The sequence below is a fragment of the Varanus komodoensis genome, unplaced genomic scaffold (genome assembly GCF_004798865.1).
Source record: "Varanus komodoensis strain SLA01 unplaced genomic scaffold, ASM479886v1 scaffold115, whole genome shotgun sequence".
In the NCBI taxonomy this organism is placed as follows: domain Eukaryota; kingdom Metazoa; phylum Chordata; class Lepidosauria; order Squamata; family Varanidae; genus Varanus; species Varanus komodoensis.
The window spans coordinates 822,688-838,106 of NW_025335330.1; the positions used below are offsets into that span (position 1 = coordinate 822,688).

At 58.6% G+C, this 15,419-nt stretch overlaps 1 protein-coding gene across 4 annotated transcripts in view; it reads left to right on the plus strand.

Annotated features, from left to right (window-relative positions):
* The window catches only part of DLG1 (discs large MAGUK scaffold protein 1), a 103,092-nt gene that overhangs the window by 36,798 nt on the left and 50,875 nt on the right, over nucleotides 1-15,419 (plus strand). The gene's annotated exons all lie outside the window — the stretch shown is intronic.

Genomic DNA, 15,419 nt, shown 5'->3' on the forward strand with positions numbered 1-15,419 from the left:
ACTGCTGCCCAGTGGCTACCCTTCCGGAGTTTTTCTGCCCCCTTCTCTCCTGCTGATGTGACTGTTACCCCGAAGAAGGTGGATGCACCTCAGTCTGGTCTTTCTGCTTGGGCCATTCCACCTTGGGTGGCCCCGCTAGAAAACCAGCCGGGAGAGAGTGTGGCTTCTTGGCGGCGTTGCTCTTGACTTCTTTGACACTTTCCAGCCTCCACAGTGTGTTAAGGTTTCCATTTAGCATCACATCCGAGGCCACTTCCCAGTCTGTCCCGCTTGCCCAGCGCAAGATGCAAACACTGCAGACCAGCCGTTGGATGGACAGGGTGCCTGGAGGGAGAAACGGGATGTTTATGGACAGTAACTGCTCCCACCCATGCCTCGGTGACGCCTGCCGGACTAGCCGCCCCATCCATGATTAAACGGCAGTTGAGGGATACTCCTGCAGCATGGCGCAGCCGCCAGCTGTCCGGGCCATGTTCCCTCACCCGGCCGTTCCTTCTCCCAGTGCCGCGTCTCCCCCTACCCACCGCCGTGCTGTCTGGACACCAACCATCTCCCCGCTTGCCCCAGAGACGCCCTCTCAGCCACGGCGCTGGGCACAGGCCCACAAAGGCAGGGGGCGGTGAGGGAGAAGCAGCAAAGCACCGCCACCCTCACAGCATCCGAGGGGGCGCACCTCTTTGGAGGCGCCCTGCCGGGGGCCTGCCATCCAGCAGCAGGGCTGCTTTCAGGCGGAGGAGCCGCTGCCGCCGGGGCAGGGCAGGCACTCCGCCTCCTGGGCTGGGGAGAAGGCTGGAAGGTGGGGAGGCGAGGGGAGGCTCCACACAGCCTTAAGGCCTGCTGCTGCTGTTTAAGTTTACAGAAGCAAAGATCAGATCACAGTGTACTGAAGAAAATAGCCATCAGATAAAATAGGCAACAAGTTTAGAATATTTGAAATAATACTAAAAGCACAACACCGGATAGGCAGATTAATTCAGGGATGGTTGACTCCACATTATTCTTTTCCATAATCATTGCCCGCAAAAGTGGGTTTTGGCACCTGCCCGCACGGTAGCCAGTCGAGCGCTCTAGTGGGAGGGGGTGGAAGAGCCTTGATGCTGCAGTGAAGGGGCTCCATGCACAAGGCCGGCACAATGGAGCCCTGGGGAGCACACAGCCCCCCTTCCTCGCCTTTTGCGGCACTGTGAGCAGCGCTGACCCAGGCGTGTCTTTCAGGGTCGCAGAACCACCACCTTCCTAAACCCACGTATGGGCACATCTGGGGGTAACTCAGGTCTGTCCTTCCGTGTTGTAGGTCCAGCACTAGTAGATACTGGAAAAAACCTTTGAGCTATGTAAAGAACATGTAAAATCATCACGGCACGCTACTTTAGTTTGTTTATTAAATTTAAGCCAGACAAACATGCCAAAGATCTTGTTTTAAGAACATCAGAAAATTGTCTGATTCAAAATGTTGTGCTGCTTGATCTGCCATTTGTGTTGCTTTCTGTTGTGAGCCCTCTTGACGACTGGCACACCCAGGGCGGGCAGAAGGCTTCGGAGCCTGCCTCGTGCTCGCCCGGTTGGCCCAGCCAGAATAAGTCTCGGCGCTGCGGGGAAGCTCTGGCAAGACATGGACCAGGCAGCTGAGGGTCTTGCTCCCTGGGTGGGTTTGTGGCAGCAAGAGAAGCTGCCGCGGTGCATCCGAGTGCCGGAGCCTGGGCGGTGTGATTTATGCACCAGCTCCCGGGTGCAGCTGGGCACGTGGTGGGCGGCCTGGCTTGCTGGAAGGGGGGCACGGGGCAATTCACAGGCACCACGGTGGCTCGTTTCGGTTGTATGGCCTGGCCCATCGGCCTGTGCAGTCCGCACTGAATGGGAGCAGTACTGCTCAGGGTGTTTCTCAGCCCGCCTTGAGACGCTGGAGCCATGCCCGGAACCTTCGGTGTGCAAAACATGCCCTGCCCCAGGACAAGCCCCCACGGCGCCAGAGAGGGGGCTGCCAGGCGGGAGAGCGTGCCTGTCCTGCTGGCTGAGGCCAAGCATGCCCCCCCCCAGCAGCCCTCGGGCTCCCCGCTGGGACTCCTGCAGCACCTCTGCTGGGCCCCCATGTCCTTTGTCTCCATGGAAACCCCCTTCCGTTTTCTCAGGAGGCATGCTGCGTGGCTCCGGGCTGCTTTGCATGTGCCCCACAGGGGACTGGGATGGTGGGCCATGGTCCTGTTGACGCGGGCAGTTCTGCGCAGAGTGCGTGCTTTTCTGTTCAGCCCGTGCGGGGTTGCCTGGCGCTGGGCGCCGCTGGGGCCTCAGGTGGACAGAAGCTGCTGCTGTGCTACTTTGTGACAAACACGGAGCTTTTCAGTCTTTTCAGCCTACGGGCGGTCCTGGTAGGCCTTCTCCAGAGCTCTCGCTTCTGCCGTGGCACCTTGCTTGGCCCTTCGCCTCGGGATCAGAGGTGCCGCTTGCCCGCGCAGGCGGCCGGGGGAGCAGGGCTCCCTTGGCCCCGGCCGCATTTTGCCTCGCGCTGCCAGCCGCTCTGCCCCCCACCATGCTGCCTCGGGCTTGTGCTGCAAAGCTGCAGGCAGGGACCGTGCCCCCTCATGGTTCTGGGCACTGCACCTGCCTGTCGGGGGCTTATTATGGGAGGGAAGAAAGAGTAGGCCTGATCCTCCTTTCAGAGAGGTTTTATGGCTGTGCCTGAAATCTGCTGCTGCTGCTTCCCTTGGAGGTGTGCCGGCCTCTGGGAAGGGAGCAGAACGGCCCCCTCCGTACGGCCGCAGTGATCCGGCCAGATGGGAGGCTGGGCGCATGCAAACCAGCACGATGGCATTGCCATCCGATCCCTGAACACAGGGGCTGAAAGCCCGTGCCACCAGGTCGGGAAGGAGGGCTGGGGCCTGCGGAGAGCTGGGCCCTCACTGCTCTGGGCAGGACTAGCACCAGACGCTGCGGCACACGGAACAGGGTGATGCGAAAGTGGCCAGCCGCTACATTGGCTCTGCGGTTTTCATGCCTGGCCATCTTGCACCCTCGCACCCTGTGTCCGTTGTGCATTGGTTGATATCCTAGTCAAGTTTGCTTTGTTACTGGTTGAATTCAGCTGAGCGATTTGGAGGTACCTGACCGGGCCCTACAGAGGGGTTTGTTCCCATGTAGCCGGGCTTCTTGGAGTGAGATAGGACGTCCTGCAGCTGGGCAGCCGTGTGCGAGGGCCGGCTGACGCTGGAGCCTTGCACTGAGCGGGGACTGGACCTGACGGCCACCATGGCCGCTGCCAAGGCCACTGTTCCGTGACCTGCGATTCTGCTCTATAGAAGGGCAGTGAAGCGGAATAACTTGCCCGGGGAGACGAACCTGCAGTGCTGCTCTTGGAATATCCTCTCGGTTAGCAAGTGGGATTTCTGAATATTGCTCCCCCTGCCCCCGCAGGAGATGAAGAACAGACGCGCTCCATAGCAGCCCCTGCACCCGCCACCTGTTCCACAGCTGAAAAGGTGCCCGTGTGGGTGCTGCAAATGCTTGAATATTCGCAGCGGGGCGGCCACTAAGCGATGCCTCGGCAGGGCCTGCTTCGCCGCTGCCGGGAGTGGCTGCAGTCAGTCACGAGGCGAGTCGGGCTTTTTACACACGCTGCGATGACGACACCTGACTCCCGATGCTCTTTCTTCCCGCCCAGCGTGCGCTATCAGGCGTCCCCAGAGGGGATCTGTCGTCTGCTGCCAGCAGCCCCCCGCCAGATCCACGGCGCTTGCCTCTCTGCCAGCAAAAGGATGAGGCTTCTGGTGCTGAAGGACTTCTGGCGTAGCTGAGGGTCCCTCAGGTGGCAGGATTGTCCTCCGCTCCCGCCATGGAGGAACAACAGGTGTGGCAGCGAGATGCCGGCAGGGCAGAGCTGGCAGTGCGCCGGAGTGCGCGAGGCTGGCCAGCCTCCTCTCCTGAGTGATGCGGCTGCAGCTCTGCCGCCGTTTGGCTGATCGTTCCCTGCTCAGCGGCTGACGGGGTGGCTCGTCCGCCTGCCCGAGAGCCACCTGCAGGGCTGCAGAGATGAATTACATTTTCGGAAACAACACTCTTCTCCACTCGCGTGCCAGCCGGGGCGGCAACGCCGGGCCCGGCCACGGCTCCGGAGGGCCCAAGCAGAAGCCGTGGGCAAAGAAGGGCCCCACAGACGTGCTGGCGGGGGAGCTGGGGCCGTCGCGCTGGCAGCAGGTTGTCGCCTTCGTTGCGCGCGGGCACCGCCTCTTTGACTGCGTCTCGGTGTCTGCCCGCTCCAGCCAGGTAAAGCCCCGTCGTCGCGATGACTGCTTTGGCCACCGGGCCCGGGAGCCCGTGGGGAGAGCTGCTCCCGGAGGGGTGTGGAGGCAGGCCGCTGGTCCTCGGGCTGCCTCCCGCAGCACCCTCAGGGAGCCCCGGAGCGACCCCCAGCCTGGCCGAAGAGCCGTGCAGTGTCGGAGCCAAAGCTCGCCTCGGTGGCGGGGGTGGCTTAGTGCCCCTTCTGCCTTGCCGTGGAAGCGCTTGTCATGCTTGAAGCCCCAGGATGATACTCAGTGCGAGAGCTGCGGGGAGCACGGTGTTGCTGCCGGGGGGGGGGGGCGCTTGCCTGCCGGGGGGCTGCCACGGTACCCGTTCCAGGAACTCGGGGTGGCTGACCCCAGAGGGCTCTCGCTGGGCCCAGGGAGGGAAGGAATCCAACCGCTTTGCTTAATGGGAGCAGGAGAGCGGCTGGGGTCCATTGGCCGGGCCCTCGGCTCAGCCCCTGTGCGTGGGGGGCTGCTTCATGCGCAGACGTTGCTGGTGGCGGCCTGGCTGGGCTTGCGTGAGAGGCCCCCAACCCAAGCCGCCTGTGGCTGCCTCAGCCCTGCTCTGCTGCTCTAAGAGCCAAGCGTCCCCCCCCCCACTGGTAACAGCTGCCTGCAGCTTGGACCCTTTGCTGTGCTCCTGCCAGGCTGGCGTCCTTCCTTCCTTCCTCCCTTCCTTCCTCCCTTGATTGGACGGGGATGTGGCAGGGCCCACCCACCTTCTGGGTGACATCGTTGCTAATATTTCCCTTTCACCTCTTCTCAGTCTTCCCGGCTATTCTTAGCAACTGCCATGGGAGAGTCTGGGATTGCCCGCACTGACAGGGCAGGGAGCCGTGGGAGAGGGCTGGGGGCTTGCTGAGCGCGTCCTGGCAAGTTTCTGGTGGAGTGGGGACTCCTTAGTTTATTGTGTGCTCGCGCTCAGCCTGGCCCGGCCCGGCCCGGCCGTGTGCACTGCATCTCGTGGCTCCCCCGTCGACATCCTTCTGGATCGCTATTGTGGGACCTGGATTTTGCGCACCAGTTGCTCCTCAGTGCTTCTGCTTCACATCACTAGTTATCCTGTCATTGCTTTGAAAGGGGATTAGACAGATTCATGGAGGATACATGCTGCTCACAGCCACTGGCCACCAGTGCCACCTGCTTCTTCCAGTTTCAAAGGCAGTTGCTACCTGAGTGGGGAGCCCGTGTTCTGCCTGGGAGGCTCTGCTGGGACAGCTGTTTGGCCACTGCTGGAAACCAGGTACTGGACCAGAGAGGGCTTTGGCCTGATCCAGTGTCAGGGCTGTGCTTACATGCTTCTGCCTCCGGCTCTTTCGTCTCATTCTTCTTGAGGCTTGTCCATCGCAGGGCCAGTATCTGCTCTGTAAAGGGGCCCAAACCCTGCCTCACATCTTGCTTTCTGCTGCCCAGAAGCCCCTTGCTCAGTGCGTGGCCTCCCTCTTCAAGCAAGCGCGGAGCAGCGCTGAGTCTACCCGTCTCCTGTTTGTGGAGGACGCAGTCTGGGGCTGAGCCGCCGAGCTTGCTGGTGCAGGCTCCTCTGCGGGCTGACTTGTGCCCTTCGAGCCTCATGTGGCAGAGGAACGCTGAAGCATCGGTGTGCGAGAGCGGCCTGCTGGACTTGGCTTCCTCTCCGTGCGAGAGAGCATCTGAGGCAAGGCATACTCGGGTGCAGGCATTCCTCCCCGAGTTTCTTTGGTGGCAAGACCAGGCTGCCTGGAGCCTGGAACGTGAGGACCCCCTTCCACTCCTCCGTGCCCGCCGGAGTGGAAGGAGAGACACGGGAGTGAGCGGGCCTGTGCGGAGCCATTGCTGGTGGTTGTGCTGGCCTGAGTACAGGAATGCGGAAGGCTGGGCTGCGTGGTGCACCATCTCAAAGGGGCCGGCTCCCTGTGGAAGTGCGGGTTGTTGCCAGTGCGGGTTAAAGCGTCTGCCAAAGGGCTGGGCAACGTGGAGCTCTCCGGGGTGGGTTAGGCTGGCTGCGCTAATGAGAGTTGCAGGCCAGACCCCCCGGAAGCTCGCAGGTCGCCCACCTGTGTTGTCTCAGATCCTTCCCGGTAAGCAGTTCTAGGGTGGTAAGAGCCACCATCACATCCTTGCAGCTGAAGCGGTGGAAAGCAGCGTTCTGCACTGGGAGAGCTTTGACTCCGTGCTTTGCAGCCTGGCGATGGCAAACCCGTTAGCTGGGCCATCTGTATGCCAGGTTGGCATCCCTAGTCAGGACGGGGGCGTGATGGACCAGCGCTCGCGCTCCCCTGTCAGCCTCCTTTGGCTTGCTGCCTGTTCTCTTGGCCCCACGTGCTTGACCTGGTGCACTCGCCAGGTGCGATACTCGTGTAACTGCTGCGGCCACCTGCCTGCCTGGCCTTCGAGCAGCAGCTTCGGTGGGGGAGCTGTTTCTTCCTGTCCAGCAGCCTGTGCAGGTGCATGAGCCAGCACTTGGTATGGGTAACGTGGGCAGCGGCGAGCCCAGCAGAGCCGTTGGCAGCCTCGCAGTGCGTTGTGGCCCACCCCTTGGCTCCGTGGCACCGGCGTGCCTGGGCCGGGCGCTGGTGGAAACTGGGGCCGAGCGGAGGGCTGTGCTTTCCTCGCTGGAGCTGTCACAAGGCCAACAACTTGTGCTAGTTTTGGCATGAAAGTGGGTGAAGAGTCCGGGACTGGACTTCATTTTGGGATGCTTGTAGCTCCCGCAGTAGCTTACGATTTAGAACATGCAAAAGTGAAAGCATCTGTGTAGAATATGGAGCATCCAGAGCAGCAAAACTCAGGGGATGTGAAAGAGCTTTGCTGCTGCTCTGGCTCCTGGCACTGATCATGCCTGTCTTAGAGGTCCCGGCAGTCACATTCCCACTCTCCTTGTGTTGTGCCATCCGAGAGGCCCGTGGAGAAATCCTCAGCTTTCACGGTGCTCTGTGGGACAGCAGTAAGTGGTTATGGCTGCAAAGGACATGCTTATAAGCACTCGAGTGGTTTTCAGAGAAAAGAGTTTTGGCGGTGGCCCCATGCGGGGCCTGATCAAGGGATGGGGTGGACGCTTAGGTGGGTCCAGGCAGCTTGTGAGGATGGCAGCAGCCAAGGAATACCAGGTCTTGCTCCATGCAGAAACACTTTTAGGTAGATTTTAAATGTAGCTACAAAATGTAAGAGGAAACCTTCAGAACTGCGATTTGATTTGGCACCAGCCTTTTCTCCATAGCATTCTCAAGAGTAGCACCTTGAATTTGAGTTGCAGTTCGGATTGTTTTGAAGTTTCTTCTGCTCCGAGACCCTGGCGGCAGAGTAAAATTGGCGTGTGACTGTATGGGCCGGAAAAGGAGTGACTGAGTAGGCCAGGAAGCAGCTGGAGGCTTTCCCAGTGTGCTCTTTGGATCTGGAAAGTGAATCAGGCTTCCACATATAAGTGCATTTAAAGAGCTCAGTCTCACCACGTGTGAAAGAGCCCGGAAGTGCTGTGGAAGGTGTTTGTAGTGGACAGTAAGTGGCTGTGAGGGGGCAAGGAGGCATGTTGCCATATTTTTGTGCTCTGTTTGTAAAGTGCATATGGCATCATAATATACGCACCTAATATAAGGGATCAGCATTTTAGACTGAGGCATCACTGAAAGCAGAAGCATCAAAACAGGCCAAAGTGTCAGCAAGGCGATGGTTGGTGCCGGTGCTTGCTGGAGTGGGTGGCTCTGCGGGGAGCAGGGAGACGCCCTCCTTCTGTCCTGGGGCTCTGCGGGCCTTGCTGGTGGGGGGAAGCCGCTGAACCTCTCTGCCCACCCTGGCAACGCCCGAAGGGAGCTTGACTTTGGGGTGACTGGCCCCGTCTTTCTGCTGCTGCTGAGAGGCGGGGCCTGGCTGGCCTGTGCCCCCTCTCCAGACTGGGCTCCTCATCTAACTTGCACTTCAAACATTGCCTTGAGAGCCCCCAGGAGCTCCTGGGCCATCGGGCAGGAGCCTTCTCTGCTCCTCCTGCACTGTGAGCATCAGAGGAACTGAGGAGGGTCCACGCATTTCGCATCCTCCCCACGACCAGCCAGCCAGACTCCGGGAAGGAAGCCAGCCCTCCCCACAGGTGTGTGCTCGAGGCAGGTTTGTGGGGTGATGTGTGGGACCTGGCCAGCAGGCAGGCATCCCAGGGAGCTCAAGCCCAAGCCGCCTGCTTTGCCCTCCGCCCCATGCCCCACTCAGAGGACGCCCCCCAGGCCCATAGCCTGCCCACATGGACATCCTTGTGGAAGCACACCCAGCAAGGCTGCTCCCTCCCTCCCTGTAGCTGCTACCCTCTGTTTGCAGGGAGAGGCAGCCCCACGGCATGTGCAAACCTGGACAATGGGGGCGGGCTTGGGCACACATGCATGGAAGGAGTGGGGAAGGCATGGGTGGACATGCTTGCTTCTGCATGCTAGGATTGATTCTCAGTCACCCGGGCTGATGGGACATGTGCTCTCATTTGGAGGGAAGATGGAGTCATGTGGAACCCACTCATGAGTCACTACCATGTAAGTGTGTCAACACAGAGCGGAAGGTGAAATCCCACGGCATGTGGTAGCCATCAATCTCGTGTGGAAGCTCAGCCAGCATGTCGCTTAAAGCAGGGTAAATGCTTGTGATGCTTCACAAACGAAGCGGCGCAGCGAAGATCCATCCTGCAGAGCCCATGTGACAGTCGGTCAGAAGGTTTTGGGCTCATCGTGTATTCTCAGCCCAACCCGCCTCACAGGGTGGTTGTTACGATGATGAAATGGTGAGGTGTGAAGCTCATAAGCTCCCTCGAGCTCCTTGTAAGAGGAAGAAAGGTGGGCTGTAAATGCAAATGTCGTAGTCACAGGGTATTAATTAGACAAAAATATCAGAACTGACATCCTTTTCCGTTGATACGGAGAGGAAGAACTGGCCCTTTTGGGATGCAAAGCACCTCTGCCATCAGTGTTGACGTTCAGAGCTGCCTGCGTGCGGTTGGTCCTTTTAATGGGCCTGCTGAGCCACGATGATCCAAACCAGCCAGCTGCTAAACAGCCATTTAGCCAGGCCAAGGCAGCCAGGGCCATTCAGTGCGCCCATTAGCGGATTAATAATGCAACGCGTATTGTCCTCGGCGAGGTGAGAACGGTTTGTGGTGACTTGCTCAGTCCGCTGATGTGCTGAATAAGCCAAGTTCCATGACCTCCCACTGACGGAAGAAAGTCTCTTCTGCCAGAGGGCCAGTGGCTCCTCACTGAGGACTGCTGCCTTGCCTCATTTGCGGGATTTAGTGGTGGGTTGAGGTTCTGTCCTCATCCATTGCAGGCCCCTTACCTTTTCCGGCAGCTTCATCCGTCTTTTTCTTGCTGCAGAAAATCCATTAAGGAGCAGAAGACTGAGTAGCTGCGGGAGGCCTTCTGATGATTAGCCTAGGGGTCCATCTCCTTCCAGCAGCCCCTCATGCCAGAAGCAAAGGCCCTTGTCGATGCCAAATCTGCCCTCGCAGCTCCTGGCCAGTGTTCACCCGCAGAACCGTCTTCCTCCTCTGTGCGCTGGAAGGCTGGGCGAGGGCATGGCCCAAGCTCCAGAGGCCTCCAACTTCTTTCCTAGAGCTTTACAGTGCAAGGCAGGCAGAACTTGGCAGTACCAAGAACTTCATATATGGATGAGCAGGAGGGGAGAAATATCGATGGACTCGATGAGTTCTGGCAACTGTCGCATCTTATCCCCACTCCCTGCTCCTGAGGGTCAGCGTGTTTCCCACGCGGATGAGCCTGGGTGGCACATGTGCTCTGCTCTTCTCACGATAAAGAGTCAGCCATCTTGCTGCGCAGAGCAGTCCCTCTCCTCTGTTTTCTTTGCAGGGCTCCAGCATGTGCAAAGGGCTGCTGCAGAATTAATTCCCAGGAAGGCTCAGAGATGCTGCCTTCCAGAAAAGCCCCAGAGCAGTTTCCTAGTTCTAGGGGAGCAGAGCACCTTCCAAATGTCCTGCTGCTGAGGGCCTCTGTTTTCTGCGCAGCTGCTTTCACCCTCTGTTTATTCTGCTTCTCTTAATGGTGGTACCCAGGAATCCTCTGCTGGGGAGAAGGCCCAAGGCAGAGGGTCAGTTTGCTGCTGGCGCAAGCGGTGAAGAGTTAATTTATGTTTCAGGGTGTGTGAGGGATGCTGGCTGCTATTATAGGTATGCAGTCGCAACTGGGTGGGCGAGGTGTCAGTGGTTGTCATGTTGCACAGACATGACAACCAGCAGAGGTTATTTTTGAGTTGCGTCGCAGATGGTGGGTTGTGCAAGGGTGGCTTAACTCCCAAAGAAGCCCTCCCTGGGGGCTGGAGTTGCATGAGGGTCACATATTCAGAGCCGTGTCTGGTACATGTTGCAGCTCGTCTCTCGATGGGGCGTCGTGTTGGGTCAGGAGGTAGTTGGAAGGGACAATACAGAATAGTTTGATGATTAAAGAAAGAACATACAACCCAGAATGGTTGGGACCGAGACACTGACATTGGGCCTTCTATTCTTTTTTGTCCTATAGACTAAACAAAGAGCTGAACTCTCCCTTTGGGATGTACTTCTCTGAACTCTAATCTGTGTGCGGCTGTATAAGCCTTAAAACCTGAGCCTGTACTGCAGCTGAACTTGAAGCGAGCCTTCACATTTGCTTTGAAGCTGGCTCTTGCGCTAGCTAATCTGCACAATACCCTCCGCTAGTTGGAGCTCTGTATTGCTTTCTTTGCCCCTTTCCAAAGTTGGATTTCATTTCAGCAAGTCTTTGAGTCTCTCTGCAACCACTCAGCAGCCTATGCTAGAGAAGGGCTGTAAGATTTAGTTCCCAGCTGCGAGCTTGTAAATGGTTGCCCTTCTGGGATTTAGCTGCCCATGTTATGCCCTTCGGTTGGCTTAAGCTGATGCTTCATGCATTTAAATGAGTTTTTAATACTCAGCTGAGAACAGTTAAGACATAACTAAATGTTGGTGCCTATTTCACTTGGGTGCTCGAGGGCGCCTCATTTTCTTGAGACTTCATCATTGGAGCTGAGAAGCTTCCTCGTGGGGCTTCATGCTGTTCTCTCCATTTACGGGGAGGTTGTGTGGGGTGCCCTTCCGGGCCCTGCCGCCAAGCTCCTGCTCGGGTTCCCTCTTTGTTTATTCTCTGAGCTTGTTCTGCCTGCTGGACTCACTGCTGCAGCCCCTGCTGTTTCAGCAGGAAGCTGCAGAAAAGGACATTTGAAAACTTGGGGATCATTTTCTGAAACAGCAAAATTGATTGTTTCTTTTTTGAAGCTCTGAAAGAAATCCTCCAGTCTCTCATGCTTCAAATACACTCCCTATTTACCCCTCATCCAGGGTTTGGCTCACAGAAGTTCAGTGGCAGCTGCCATGTGGGATAAAAGAGTGAAGTCGTGCTAGTGGTTTGCATAAAGCTGCTGCCGGGAACTCTGCCCCAGTCTGGATTTAACATGAAGTAAAGAAGAATATGGGGAAAGGTGAAACCCTTCCCTCTGCTTGAGGCAAGTGCTGCAGATTGTTGAATCTGGGCGGCATCTTGAGGTCTGCTGAGCGCAACTGGGACTTGCTCGCAGGGGAATGTGCACATTGTCGTGTTTGGAAGGCGGTGCTGGACAGGCGGGTAGAACGAGGACCGTGCACAGCAGTGCGGAATCGAGATGAGGCCGTTCTGGGCCACCTCGGTGGCTGTAGCGCTCCCACGCGAGCTGTCTGGTGGCCGGGTGACCTTCATGGTCCACTTTCCAGCCTTTGCAGAACATCGATTGTTCGTGCTTGCCTAGCAGAGGGGCCACCCGCTGGATGCCCGGCGGGATGACAGTGCGTGCGAGCCGGTGCATCTGCCACGCCAGGAGAGCACTTTGCCTGCGTGGCTTCAGGGAGGCGGGCGGCTGCCTCGCCACTCCTGCCAGGGCTCAGCCGAGCGTTGCAGGGGTTCGGCCGCGCGGCTTGGCATGACCGCTTACTGCCAGGCGCACGAATGCTGCTGCGGGGCTCTGGAGGCTGTGACGCGGGGGCGCGCGGGCGGGCGGGCGGGCAGTGCCGGAAATGTGCAGGCCGACGCGCCTCCGTGTCTGCCGCATCAGGTGCCGCTTCCAGCCGGGCAGGGGCCGCCGGGGTTGGCCGCGCCGAGGCACAGAGGCAGGTTCACCAACCTGCGGGACAGCGTGAAGAAGAGCCCCACCAAAAGTACTGCCAAAGTGAAGGCGGCCAGTGGCCGGGCCCCTGATGGCTCGTGGGCTCCCTGCTCCCTGGCGAAGGTAAGGGCGGAGCCCGCCTTGGCTCCAGTCCCACTGTGCGCAGTGGCATGCCGGACGGTGCTCCAGGCGGCCACCCCTGTGCGCGTGCCTGTGCTCTGCCCCGCCGGCCAGCCGCGTGATGGGTGGTTGTGACCCGCCGGCCCATTTCGTGGGGATTGCCTGCTCCTGAGGACCTTCCACGGATGGCATGGCAGAGATGGTGCTGTGGGAAGGTGGGGGGAGGCGACGCGCCTTCCGTGTTCATGTGAGCGGACGGTTGGGGGGGCGGGGGGGGGGGGGGCCAGCGGCTGGGCTTTTGCCGGTTGTCTCTTGTGCACTGCTGCCCAGTGACCACATCGATTCCGTCTGATTCCAGTGGCCTATTTATAAACCAGGTCACAAGCTCCATGTTCAGAGGATTCATTCGTAGCTGAGCCTGTCCTGCCCCCCTTTGTTTAATACAAATGAAAACCAGAGCAGAAGTGTTACCCCGTCAAAAGAAGAGAGGAGCATCTCCTTCTGTTGACAGAGGAAACAAATGATTCCCACGATTGCAGAGCTCCGAAGCGTCTTTATGGCCCTTCCTTGCACTGAATGACTCTTGGGACTAATTGGCTCAACACCAAGGTCTAGACCTTGCCGAACAAGCAGGAAAGGTGGGCTGGACAGGCTCCATGGAGGGGTGCAAGGCGAACGCGCCTCTCATTCTGGCCACAGCATGTGGCTCTGCTTCAGCCCGCTGGAGGGGAGAGTAGAATAGCCCAGGAAGGATTTTGTAAGAGACACGGACATGCGGCCTGGCTTGTGAGTAGCTCCTGACAGTGACTCCGATGGCAGCAGTGGCATCTTCTCAGTTTATCTGCTGCAAGGGACCACCATAGTCCATGTGGGAGCTGTGACCCACAGAGAATGGTGAAGGGACAGGTATTCTCCGGGAATGCCTTGAAGGCACGTGAGGCAGCTCAGCGGGTCTGGCCAGCACTTGGAGGAGAGAGCATCTGGGGGTGCCCAGAGCCACCTGAGTTCTGCCGTGGAGGAAAGGTGGGACATAGGTCAAAGGGCAAATAAGCTGTACGTACAGTCCCGTGCAGGGCTTCTGACGCGAAGCTGCCCGTTCAGTCGTGCCGTCGTGGCCGCCTCGATGTCCCGAAGGGGGGTAGTGCTGGCGCGGGGTCCCCGATGGGTTGCAGCCGCAGCTACAGGAGCGTGCTGGGAGTGCTGCTCCCGCTGCTCACGAAGGCGGTGAAGACGTTCCGGCGACCTGCTGCGTGGGGAAGAGCCGGCCGAGGAGCGGCTCCTCCTCCCCCCACCGCAGTGGAGGTGGAAATGGCGGTCCCTCGTGTGTGGCGGGGAGGAGCTGCCTGTGCCTGCACTGCAACCCATCTGGGGCCCTGCACACCCCCCCCCCCCGGACACCGAGGCAGCCACGCCAGCGCAGCCAAAGGCACTCGCGAGGGAGGACGTGCGGGGCTGCTTCAGGAAGTGGCAGGAACGGCGGGGCAGGGGTGTTCAGAGCGAGGGGCTTATTGGGAGGGGGGTTCATGGCGATGTATCTTTTACTGTAATAATTTTTTTATTTAGACATTTGCTGTATTTTTTGATCACACCTTGTATAGAACCTCAAATTTATTCGTTTCAGGAGGCTGTATTTGCAGTACAAGCTTATCAGAATGGGAATTGTTTAGGGCCTGGGAACAGATTAATTCACTTTGCATTATTTCTAATGGGGAAAACTGATTTGGACTTGGAACGATTCAGAGTTCAGTTGGCCTCCCGAAATGAATCAAGTTCAAAGTGCGAGGCACCCCGGCGGATATTAAACAGATCTTGGACCAAAACGGTGGCCTCAGGCAGCCCATTGCGTGAAGGCCACATGGCTGCCATCCTGAGAGGAGCGCACGTCGGCTTGGAAGGAATTCCTGTGGCCGCCCCTCAGCTGATGAGGAGAAAGGGGGTTCATGTCTTAGTTGTGCCCACAAGCTGCCGAGTAGATGGAGGCCAGGCCCTCCTCGGGGTGAGTGGTCCGGCATCTGCTGCGTGTCCCCTCCAGACCTGCCCCTGACCTCTTTTCCTTGGTGCTTGTAGGAGGCAGAAGCGGTTCCTCCTCCTCCTCCTCCTGTTGTCTGTGTCCAGCCTGTCCCTGTCGAGGCAACACTCATCCCATCTTCCACGTCACAGGTTTTTATTCCTTTTTTCTCACTCGCATGCTAATTGCAGTCCGGAGTGAGAGTGTGGCTTCTGCTAATGCATGCCCTGCTTGGTGATTTTGGGTTTTGCTTCTGCATGTTGTGGAAGATCGTCGCCACCTTGCTTTTTGCAGGAGTGGTGGCGCTGTAATCGGGCATCTGCGCCAGAAGCGCATGTAGGTCGGAGCCAAAGGCCCATGGAGACGCATGTGTCCGGGTGCAGAGAGAAGCCAAGAGGCTGGTGCAGAGCAGTCCCGTCCTCCCCCGCCCGCTGCAGAGAGCAGTCCGGCTGAGTAGCGTCCAGGTGCTCCGCTGCCTGGCCCACAAGCAGTGGGGACTTTCCTGAGGGTGGAGCTTCTGCCCTTTGGTGGGGAAGAGTGGAGGAGGGTTCAGCATTCTGGCATAAGCTGTAACCTCCGTCTAATTAGCTTGCTTCCTGACCTGACAGCCTTTGCCATGTTCTTTTCAGAAACATAGTAGCAGAGTGAGTCAGAAGGGGCCTCCGGGGTCTAGCCGGCTCCGCTCATGACATGCCTACCATGTGCATGCCCAGCCTGTCCTTGAACACCCTCCCCACTGGGGCTTCAGCCCTTCCGTGCCCGTGCCCTGGGGGTCCTAACCGTCAGGAAGGACTTCCTGGCATCCACCCTAAATCTTGGTTCCCTGAGCTTTGCCCCGCTGAAACGCGTCCTGCCCTCCACCGCAGGGGAAAGAAGGTCCTGACCCACCTCTGTGTGGCACCCCCTCCCCTACCTGTATGTTGCCA